The following is an 11,154-nucleotide window of genomic DNA, read 5'->3' as shown; positions in this document are numbered from 1 at the left end:
CTATAAAGTTTGAAGCCTTGCTGTGTCATATTTCACACATCTGTTATTATTCACAGAAATTTTGTTTTTGTGTTTTAAAGACGTATGGCTCAAATTTAGTGATCCATTGAGTGCTTTCGCATAAATTGATACATGATTGCATTGAATTTTCATATTCTGACTATAGATGCAAGTACATGGATTAGCATTGACTTTGCTTCTGTTATTGGAGGCAGTTGTGCTACTGTTCAAAAGATAGCCAGAACAGTCCTAAAAGCCCTGGGAGAGCATCCCAGGGGCCATAAGATACGTTGGAGTCCCCCTCCTGAAGCCGTAGACACTGCTACGACTTCAGAAGGAGGATCGTGCATTCCGATCCCTTCGCCACCCCCTCTCAGCTGCCACAGAAAGAACTGAGGCAGCTGCTTCCTGAGGTCAGAAAAGCAACCTTGGATAACCCTATAGAGGGCAGAAGGAGGGGGGTTTCCAGTGGGAGGGGAGGGGAAGAACCAGGATCTACTGTATCCTGTGGCCTCTCCAGCCCCACCTTGAGCCTCAGCAGCACAACCTATCTAGACAGCTTCAGAGGCCCAACTAGAGAGAAAAAATACAAAAGAAGGAGGAAAGGCAAAAATTCCCTCTGTTACTCTTCCTGCCCTGCCAGCAGTAGCCCAATAGGCTCTGGATACTCGGAAGCCTCCAATATCAGAGGCTTCCATCTAGCAGGCAGCAGTCCCATAGGATTGCTGCACTAAATGTTTTATGTAGTAAACATTCAACCTTAGCTGTATGAATGAGCAATACTATCTCATAACCAAAGGCTCCATTTCTGTAATCAATCTTTTTTTCTTCAAAGATAACAGAATTCATGAATACACAAAGTGTATTCTTGGCATGCCAAACACTTGGCATGTTTCTGTAAAAAAAAAAAAATAGCTGGCATTGCTCCTTTCAATGTATACACATTTAAAAGCAACATTTCACCTGTGGCAAGTGTTAGACACAATGTACTAGATGGTACCCAATTAACAATTTTTTTTTTATGGCCTCTCCTTTGGAGCCAGCAATGAACTTGGCACCCATAGTTACTGCTTCCTTAAATCCATCATCTCTGCAACAGCCACTATTTGAGATAATCTTGTGAAGCTAGTTAACAAGAAGTAACTCCCATTCATAGTTGTGAATGAAAGAGCAAAGTGGGGCTTCCCACATCTGTGTATGGGATTGCAGCCTTAGAATATTAGCTACTGCCTTGATCTGCATCCTGTGATAACTGTGCCTTAACGCTGTTCCTAAGTGTGATCCAGTTGTAGACACAAAACAAGACCATCCACTGCCTAGTGATAAACCATATTTATTTGTGAAATGGACACAATACTTTAGTTGTACTGAAGCTCATCAAGACCACAGATTCTACCTCCTTAATCAGGGATTCTTGGAGATCGTACTTTTTTTTTTTGCATTTTCTTCCTCAACAATTGCAGTGGTATTTTGATTTGTGATATGCAGAAGTAAAATATTAAAATTGGTAAAAATGTGGCAAAGGAAAAAATGGTAAAGTAATCTCAGGAATTACATCATTTTCTAGCTGAAATCAAATACCAAGAGAAGGGAAAAAAAACTTAGGTAACATATTCAAAGACTATCCTAAGAATTATTCTTTTCACTAATTTCGTTTGGCAAACAAAGCTCTAGTTCCTGTGAATAAGGACCATTGTCAGTTAATGTTGAGTATACACGTCGCTTTTGCATTGATGCAGTGAATAATTAGTACAATAATTGTTAAGAAAAACAGTAACTTGTAACTTAATGAAGCTCTGTGTGTGTTTTTTATGCTGTACATATATATTTGTGTTACATTTGCTTCTGAATTGCATGTATAAAATTGTGCCTGTTCTGTAAATACACTCAGCTTATTATGGTTGTGAAGCAGCATCCTGGTTATACTTGTTATCTTTTTTTACAGATTTTTTTGCTGTTTATATTAAATTAAAAACAGGTTACACCAGTAGAGAGGCTGAGATGCTAAATATTTTTGTGTACAGTCAGCTAATCCTCCACAAGTTTGTATGTTGAATGTAGTTACAATTGCAATAGATATCTAGGCAATTTGTTAAAGAAAGCAATTTATATACTGGACAAAATACATTTTGTTGTAGTTATTTCCCATTGTGAGAAAACAGTTTCTTAACATATAGTAGAATGAAATATTTCACAAAAGATCCCTTACCTATGCAACAACATTTTTTGGACTCTTGTTAACAAAATTGTTTCATTTGGTAGGGGTTCCAAAACTGACTTGTTAACAGAATCATCATAATGCAAAACTAAACTATCTGCATTCAAAATGAAAATAATACCTAATTGCATTTGGTTAGCTCAAAAATATTCACAGCAGTTTGAAAAAATAAACACATATTCATGTTAAGTCACTGAGTTGTGCTGGCTACAGTTGTCGATCCTTGCTCTTGACTGTAAAATCACTGTGTCAGTTGCAGGAAAGAAGTGGGTATATATATTTAAGAATTTAGGTAGTGGAAGGAAACAACTTACGTATTCTGCTTTGAAAGAAGCCAGATTTCTATCTATCCTTCCATTTCTCTAAAACTGTAAAGCCTAAAAATCATTTTGCTTACATTGCAACCTAGTTTTCAAAGATTGCACCCAAAATTTGAGGTGAGTGTCTCCTTAGAAAGTCTAGTGCAATCTACTTTGCGGTATATCATGTATATTGTCACCTTTAAGCATGCAAAAAAGGTTACTTTCACAAGACCACATATCAGATTTAGCAGTTTGACTATGGCATACAAGGAGTTCACTTGTTAGGTTTTAAATTATATGTCCTTTTAACTTTCTTATAACTGACATCTTTTTTCTTAAAAAGTCAGGCCGACATTCCTTCTCCATTCAGTTAAAGGGTTTTCCAAATCTTTGTCAATACTACCACATAAATGGCAGCTAACCATATATAAAACCCACCAGATGAGATCTTCCATTTATAACTAAAAAAACTGAACCAGGGACAATGATTTTAATAATAGTTTAATAATTATATTGCTCTTATTAATGTGCTTTATGAACGTATTGCCCTACTTAACACTATTTTCAGACTTTGTTAACATTTGACTTGCATTCTTGTAGGACTCAGTGTACTAGTAAATATGTTAACATTATGTGTATGTATTTATAAGTATGTGTGATTTGTTTTGGTGATCATTTTTTAATAATGAAAATGATCATTTGTAAATGATACATTTAAAGCTACTGTGTATGGTATGTAGCAGTATTTAAGTGAGGGTGAAAAGCATGTGATTGTAGTTTATTTTGTATCATTAATCAAAATAATAGAACCTGTATGTTTGTAAACAAAACCATTATTAGTGTAATCTCTACCAAAAAAAATCAAATTCAGAATAAATATTGTTAATTTGCATAATTTGGTTTACATTTTTTAATTTTCTTTTTTGTTGTTGTTCCTTGGGAATTTTTGCAGAGTTTGGAAAACATGGATACATTAAGGGCATGAGAGCCATATGTCCATATAGACTGGGTTTAAACAAGATTTTTTCACTGCTGCATGTGCATAGTTTCTCACTTCTTGCAGAGGAAAAATTATATTTTCTCTACAGTCAAAACAGTTTACTTCTGCTGAAAAAGCAGTTTTCCCACAGCAAACACAGCCTGAATGTTGTCAGAACAGTCTGATCCAGGAAAACAAAGGTGTAAAGTAGCATTCTATTTCCAGCTATGGCCAGCTATTGTATTCACTAGTAGGACATCTATAGCCATGAGAATAAGATTCTATGTGAATATACTATTTGCTACTAAGCATACGCACAATTTTGCTGTATAACTGCATCTATCTGTGCTAAAATCTCCATTCAAAATTCAGCTTAGCCATATGCTAAGCTATCTGAATTTGGCATATTTCCTCATAAATGGTTGGCCTAAAAGGTCTGAACTCTCTTCAGTACATTCCTGCAAGTATTAGAATTAATTATACGCTGAATGAGATTACATCTCACAGATCGTTCTTAGGTTGTATTGTTTTGTCCTTGTGGAGTTCAATCCACTTGGAATGTCTCTTTCATAAACCCCACTGAAATGAATGAGAATCATGCAGGAAAGGCCCCTAGTGAATTGGACCATAACAGTCCACCCTAACATGTCTACTCAGAAATAAACCCCACTGAGTTCAATGGGACTTATTCCCAAGTAAATTGTACAGGACTGCAGCCTTAGTGTGCAGTCTTATGTCCGCTTGTGTGAGCACCATACAGACTTGTAACCGAGTCAAAGATCACGGCTTTGGCATTGTAGGTTCATTTACGTACATGCACACACAATTTAAAAGTTTTTAATGATGCTGAAGACAGTTTATTTGCAGTTACTTATTCATTCAGAGCCACAGACGCAACATTAGTAATAAGGAAGTGGGATTTGAACAAGTCCGTACCCTGAAATACATTCAAAGCCACCCCAAGTCATGTCACTGCTATCACACAGTGTTGCCTCCTACTAGGGCCAGCCCAAGGCTGCCTCACTCTGCCAAATGGTAGGGCCAGGCCTGCCTCCTACAGTGCCCCTAGCAACCTGTCAAGCACAAAGCTGCAGATTACTTGGTTCTAATTCCTTATCTAAACATTAGCTCCTTTAGAGTTCTGACCAGCCTCCACTGATTCCTTCATTCACCAAAGCAAAGCAAAAAACCCTAGGATTAACAAATCTGTCCTTTATCAAAACACTACATTAGGCAGATGGTGGTTTCCCATTGTAAGCTGTTATGATGCATTTCAGTTGCACAATTATCTTTATAGCCAGGAATTGTCAACATAAGCACTAGATGCACAAGAAACTCGGATTACATTTCATCCAAATATTGGATCAGGTTGTTTCTCATATCAGTGGCTACCATCCACAATGCTTCATTGCCCTCAGGAAGGAGTTATGTAAGTATGGAAAGGGTGGGCAGGTAAGTTAGCACCAGGGATTTCCCCTCTTCTTCCTTTTAAGCTGCATCCACTGCCCATTGATTTTGTCCAAACGTGCACCCTTTGATAGATGGAAGGCCTCTGGTATTTTGGTTACATGTCTTTATACTAAAGGTAGCAATCTATTGTCAAGATTGCAGCTCAAGGACCATTGTTTTTAAATTACTTGCAAATTGATTTCAGCTCCATCAAGTTGATTCATTTTATAAATATCCAGATGGGTTATTTACTCTTTAACTGACCCTTTACCAGCTTTGAAACCATAATACTGAAGGGTACAAGCAAGAATTGGCACCTGTGGTATAATATACCACTACTGAATCTGGGGAGATCTAGTGAAGGGCTGACAGCTATGTGGAAATAAGGTGTAGAACAAAGCAGTTACATCACAGATGTGAAATACAATGTGGCAAAAATGGCCACTTGAGGAAGTGCTATGAAAATATTGCACAGATGGTATATAAGCCTAGCTAAGATCAGTCACATACACAAGAACTGCAGTCCACTGTGCTGGAAGCGTTGTTTGGAACAGAGAACCTACAAGCACTTTTGGTAGACATGTGAAGTAGTGGCAGAGGTGGTGGCGGCAACAAGATTCTGGATTGTACTCTTTGCTGAGATTTCCCAAATGCTTAGAATTGCTTCATTGCCCTCAGGAAGGAGTTATGTAAGTATGGAAAGGGTGGGCAGGTAAGTTAGCACCAGGGATTTCCCCTCTTCTTCCTTTTAAGCTGCATCCACTGCCCATTGATTTCGTCCAAACGTCCAAAGAGATGAGTTTCCCTGTTAGTGCTGGTTTCATGGTCCTAGGTGTCATGCTGCCAATGGAATTGTCTTCAGGGGAGGAGCCAGAGCCATCAGAGCGAATTGGCCCCTCAGGAGACCTGGCACTAGCCAAGATGGTCTGAGTCCCTCAGGAGTGATTCCTTTGAATCTGCCTCCTAGCGAGGCAGAGAGCTCAGCTTCTGAGGCAGAGGGAGATGCTGGGCCACCACCTAGCCCCCGAGAACTCTGGTGCCTTAAGATCTACTATAGGATGGTGGCCAGGTGAAGGAGGGCTTTCTTACTGAAGAGGACTACTTATGAGCTGGACTCTCCTCATGAGGAGGACATCTGGCAAGCAGCTGAGCACTGGGTGGGGCTTTAGTAGCTCTAGCTATACCCAGTCTCACTGGTAACTTGAAAGCTGCTAGAAGTAATGCCTCTGCTAGCTCTAGTGTTTGGTATTTTGCCTTGTAATTGATGCTCTGTGCTACCAACCCTTGGGTTGTTTTTTTGACCCTGCTTTTGGACTGTGTAATGCATCTGACTGCCTAACTGTGTTTTGATCTCTGCCTGCTATCTCAACTGCTCCTGCCCTAGCCTGACCCCATGTATCCAACTGCTTGCCTGTGCTCTGACCTTTGCCTGCTATCTTGGCTGTTCCTGTTTTAGCCTGAACCCCACTGGACTGAAACCTGTGTGCTTGACCATTTGCTTGCTAAGTTGACTATTCCATTGTATACCTCCCTGTATTTGCTTTGCAAAGAGCCAGAACTCAGTCTAGAACAGGAACGTTATTGCTTATTGTCAGGGACCCACCCTGAGCAGCAGCCTGGGCTTTGATTCCAACTCTGAGGGACTGGCTGGATCTCTCAGACCATGCAGGGTGGCTGTTTGTTCTCTGTTACAGAGGACGGTCCTCTATTTGAAGGTGTCCTCTATTTGAAGGGCTGTCTTGTCCCATTCTGATGTAAAGATAAAAAACCATAAGAACTGTTGCCCATCAACAGTTAGTGCTTAGGCAGCAGACTGAATAGGCAGACATGCAGGACACCTACTTACAATCTTCTGTACTATATTTTTACTCAAATTATAAGAATTGTTTCTAAATTGCATCTATACGTATAACTTAGCACATGCAAATGTGTGTCTTGGGCTTTTGGGGTGACACATTTCCTTTTTTTTTGGTGATAAATGGCCAGCCTACAGACCAGTGGTACTGGAGGTAGAGGTGCTGGAAACCAGCCCAGGCCCCAACATTGTGACTATGTCTAAGCCAGAGCCCATTGGCTACAGGGATTTTCAACCAGGGACCCTTGAATGGGGACTCTGGAGCCTGCACACCCCAAGGAACCATCTCCTCCATGCCAGGGATCTACATTCCCATGTGACTTGTCAATACAGGCAAAGAGGGTAGAACAACTTGTCAGAAAGGAAGAGTGCTAGGCTCCAAGTCAGAGGCCTACCGTTCTAAGCCCTTTCACTCCTCAAGGCAGGGGCTGTGCCTGAGAGAGGTGATCAGGCCCTGGAGGCATAAAAAGATTCAGTTTGTTGGATCAAGGGGTGGGTAGGCTTCATGCTTGTGGGACTGGCTCTAATTTTTACTAGAACCCCAGGATCTATCAACTGGATCCTACACTTTGAATAAAAGAATTTGGTTTCCAGCTGGGCCCGTGGCTCCTTCACCCTTGTAGAGGTGATTTATTTTGAGTGATGCCATTGTTTGAAAACAATCAGGCAACAACAACAAAAGGGGTGGAGGACAAATACTACTAACATGCTTTATCTATGTCGCTCATTTTTTTACTATTATGTTTGTGTGAAATGTTGTTTTTCTTTTCTGGAGACATAGATGAAGCAAAAGAACTTAATAAATTCTTGTTTTCTCTAGCAGCAGAAGAAAGAATTCTTAGCCCAGGAATTTGTTTTGAGTACCAGAACTGAATGGGTCTCATAGTACTTCTGCACAAAAATCCACTGCCGGTTACACCAAGATTTCTTCATTTCAGTGGTATAATTTAGGCAGTATAATATGTTGCTGCTAATGTTAAGCAACTGGGACTCAGTAATCCTTGCTGATCTACTGCAAATCACCCAAAGATCTACTAGTAGCTCCAGATCTACCTTCTGCCCATTCTTGGTTTACTTGGAGGTTTCCATGGCGCTTGTCCTATTTGCCCTGTGGACTTTTTGTCTAGATCTAGACACTTCTATTTAATGAGGACAACAAGGACTTGTTATGCAAGACCTGATACTGTAGCTGCTCGTAGTATCCAGGCTAGAAAAAACATTACAAACAGCTTTTAAATGCACTGTAAATGGCTGGTATGACAAGAGAGCGGCAAACGGTACTGGCTGAGAAGACCATACAGAAAAGCCAGTTGGATAAAGGGAGTGTTAAACATGACATTTTAATGAAAATTGGTAACCATTTATTTCCTTTGTTAATAAGCACAAGGCTGTTACTTGTCCAGCTAGCAACAATTGCTCCTTTTGGAAACAATTTCCGGAGTTGTAGGCATGTTAGTCTGTTGCAGCAAAAACACCACAGAGTCATAGAATCATAGAAGGATAGAATGGAAGGGGCCTACAAGACCATTGAGTCCAACCCCCTGCTCAATGCAGGAATCCAAGTCAGAGCATCCCTGACAGGTGGCTGTCCAGCCTCATCTCCACTGTGGGAGAGACCACCACCTCCCTAGGTCATTGGTTCCATTGTCGTATTGCTCTAACGGTCAGAAAGGTTTTCCTGATGTTCAGCCGGAATCTGGCTTCCTGTAACTTGAGCCCATTATTCTGTGTCCTGCACTCCAGGATGATCGGGAAGAGATCCTGGCCTTCCTCTCTGTGACAACCTTTCAAGTACTTGAAGAGCGCTATCATATCTCCCCTCAGTCTTCTCAAGGCTAAACATGCCCAGTTCTTTCAGTCTCTCTTCATAGGGCTTTGTTTCCAGTCCCCTGATCATCCTCGTTGCCCTCCTCTGAACCCTCTCCAGTTTGTCTGCATCCTTCTTAAAATGTGGTGCACAGATTCCAGATGAGGCCTAACCAGTGCTGAGTAGAGGGGAACTAGTACTTTCCGGGATTTGGAAGCTATGCTTCTATTAACTCAGCCCCAAATAGCATTTTCCTTTTTTGCAGCCACATCACATTGTTGGCTCATATTCAGCTAGTCTCCACAAAGTGTTATATCCTGAATTTGGCAAAACAACCTGGAAGCCTTTCCTGGAAACAGGATAAAATTATGCTATTCCCAGATTACATCAAAGAAGTGGCGAATAAAAGAAGGCAGTTTTTCAAAGCAAAGAATCTAGCAAAACAAATGAAGTTACAATATTACTTAAAATATCCTGCTACACTTTGTATTGTGTCTGAAGACCAGATGAAGAAGTTTACGAATCATGAAATGGTGGAGGCTTGGTTGAATGTTAAAATGCATGAGAACTCTGTCACAACTCCATGAAATGGAATTTCTAAATAAGTACTGTTAAGTGCTTGTGTGTAGCTTTCATGATCTAGGTTAACTCAGAAGAAATGATTTTATACATATTTCTTTACCTTTATGTATTCTCTTTTTATTATTTTTTCTCTCTTTCTCTTTATGTTTCTTCTATTTTATATTTTAAAATAGACAAAATATCTAGTATAAAATATTATTGACTGTTGAAGATTCATCTTAAGTTTTATTATTATACAATACTATATTCTCTCTTTTTGATTATTATTATTATTATTATTATTATTATTACTGATATTCAGGCTTTTGGGAAGGAAGTGTAGAACTGTTGCGTTGATATAAAAGATTGTTTTACTAAATTGTAAGATTTATAATAGATACAGTTTTTAAAAATACGAGACGTTGGAATCTAAATTTAATTCTTAAGGGGGTGGAGAGGGGGAGAGAGGGAGGGAAGGGGAAAGAACTTGTTTCTTTTTTCTTGACTTCCTTTCTTCCTCTCCTTTATTTTTCTTTTTTCCTTTCTTCTCTTTCTGTTATTATGGTGTCCTAAGTAAAATATTGTATGGATGAGAACTGACGTATTCAGTAGGTAGTTGGTAATTTTGGTAATAAAGATAAAATAAATAAAAATATATTTTTTAAAAAAGCATTCCCTGCACCTCCTCCTGAAGTCATTAATAAAAATGTTGAAGAGCACTGGGCCCAGGACTGAGCCCTGCGGTACCCCACTCATTACCTCTCCCCAGTTGGAGAACATCCCATTGATAAGCACTGTTTGAGTCCGATTCTGTAGCCAACTGTGGATCCACCGGATCGTTGTTTCATCTAGCCCATTTTGAGCTAGTTTGCTCATCAGGATATCATGGGGCACTTGTCGAAAGCTTTGCTGAAATCGAGGTATTTGATGTCTACAGCATTCCCACAGTTCGCAAGGGAGGTGACTTGATCAAAAAATGAGATCAGATTCGTCTGGCAGGATTTGTTCTTGACAAATCCATGTTGGCTTTGAATAATCACTGCATTGTTTTCAAGGTGCTTCCAGATGGATTGCTTTATCATCTGCTCCAGAATTTTCCCAGGGATTGATGTCAGACTGACTGGTCTGTAGTTCCCATGTTCCTCCTTTTTACCCTTTCTGAAGATAGGAACAACATTAGCCCTCCTCCAGTCATCTGGCACTTCACCCGTCCTCCATGATTTCTCAAAGAGAATAGACAGTGGTTCTGAGAGTTCTTCTGCCAGTTCCTTTATTACTTTAGGATGTTGTTCATCTGGCCCTGGAGATTTGAACTCATTCAAAGTAATTAGGTGTTCCATGACCATATGCCTATCCATCTCAAGCTGCAATCCTGCCCCTTTAGCCTGTACTTCGCCTTTGCCAGGGGGGTCATAGACCCTCTTTTGGGAGAAGACTGAGCCAAAGTAGGAATTGAGCACCTCTGCCTTTTCCTTGTCATCTGTTATCATTTTGCCATCCTTATTTAATAGCTGAAGAACCATTTCTTTCCTCTGTCTTTTCCTATGCACGTAGCTGAAGAAAGCCTTTTTGTTGCTTTTAGCATCCCTCGCTCACCTCAGCTCATTCTCTTAGCCTTCCTGACACCATCCCTGCAATTCTGTGCTACCTGCCTGTACTCTTCCTTTGTTGCTTGGCCTTCTTTCCACTTCCTATATGTGTCCTTTTTTGTTTTCAGGTCATCTCTTAGCTTTTTGTGAAGCCACATTGGCTTCTTCTGTTGTCTTCCTCCTTTTTTCCTTGTTGGAATTGTTTGTAATTGTGCCTTGAGAATTTCCTTTTTAAAAAGCTCCCACCCATCTTGGACACCTTTTCTCATTAGAGTCGCTTGCCATGGGACCTTACTGATCATTGTTCTGAGTTTATTAAAATCAGCTTTCCTAAAATCCAGGATACGTGTTTGACTACACTCGGCTTTTACTTCCCTTAGAACCAAGAACTCAA

Source organism: Heloderma suspectum, chromosome 3, assembly GCF_057233095.1.
Source record: "Heloderma suspectum isolate Gila_16-S chromosome 3, 16-S_ref, whole genome shotgun sequence".
Lineage (NCBI taxonomy): Eukaryota > Metazoa > Chordata > Lepidosauria > Squamata > Helodermatidae > Heloderma > Heloderma suspectum.
Note: the sequence above shows the minus strand (reverse complement) of the source record.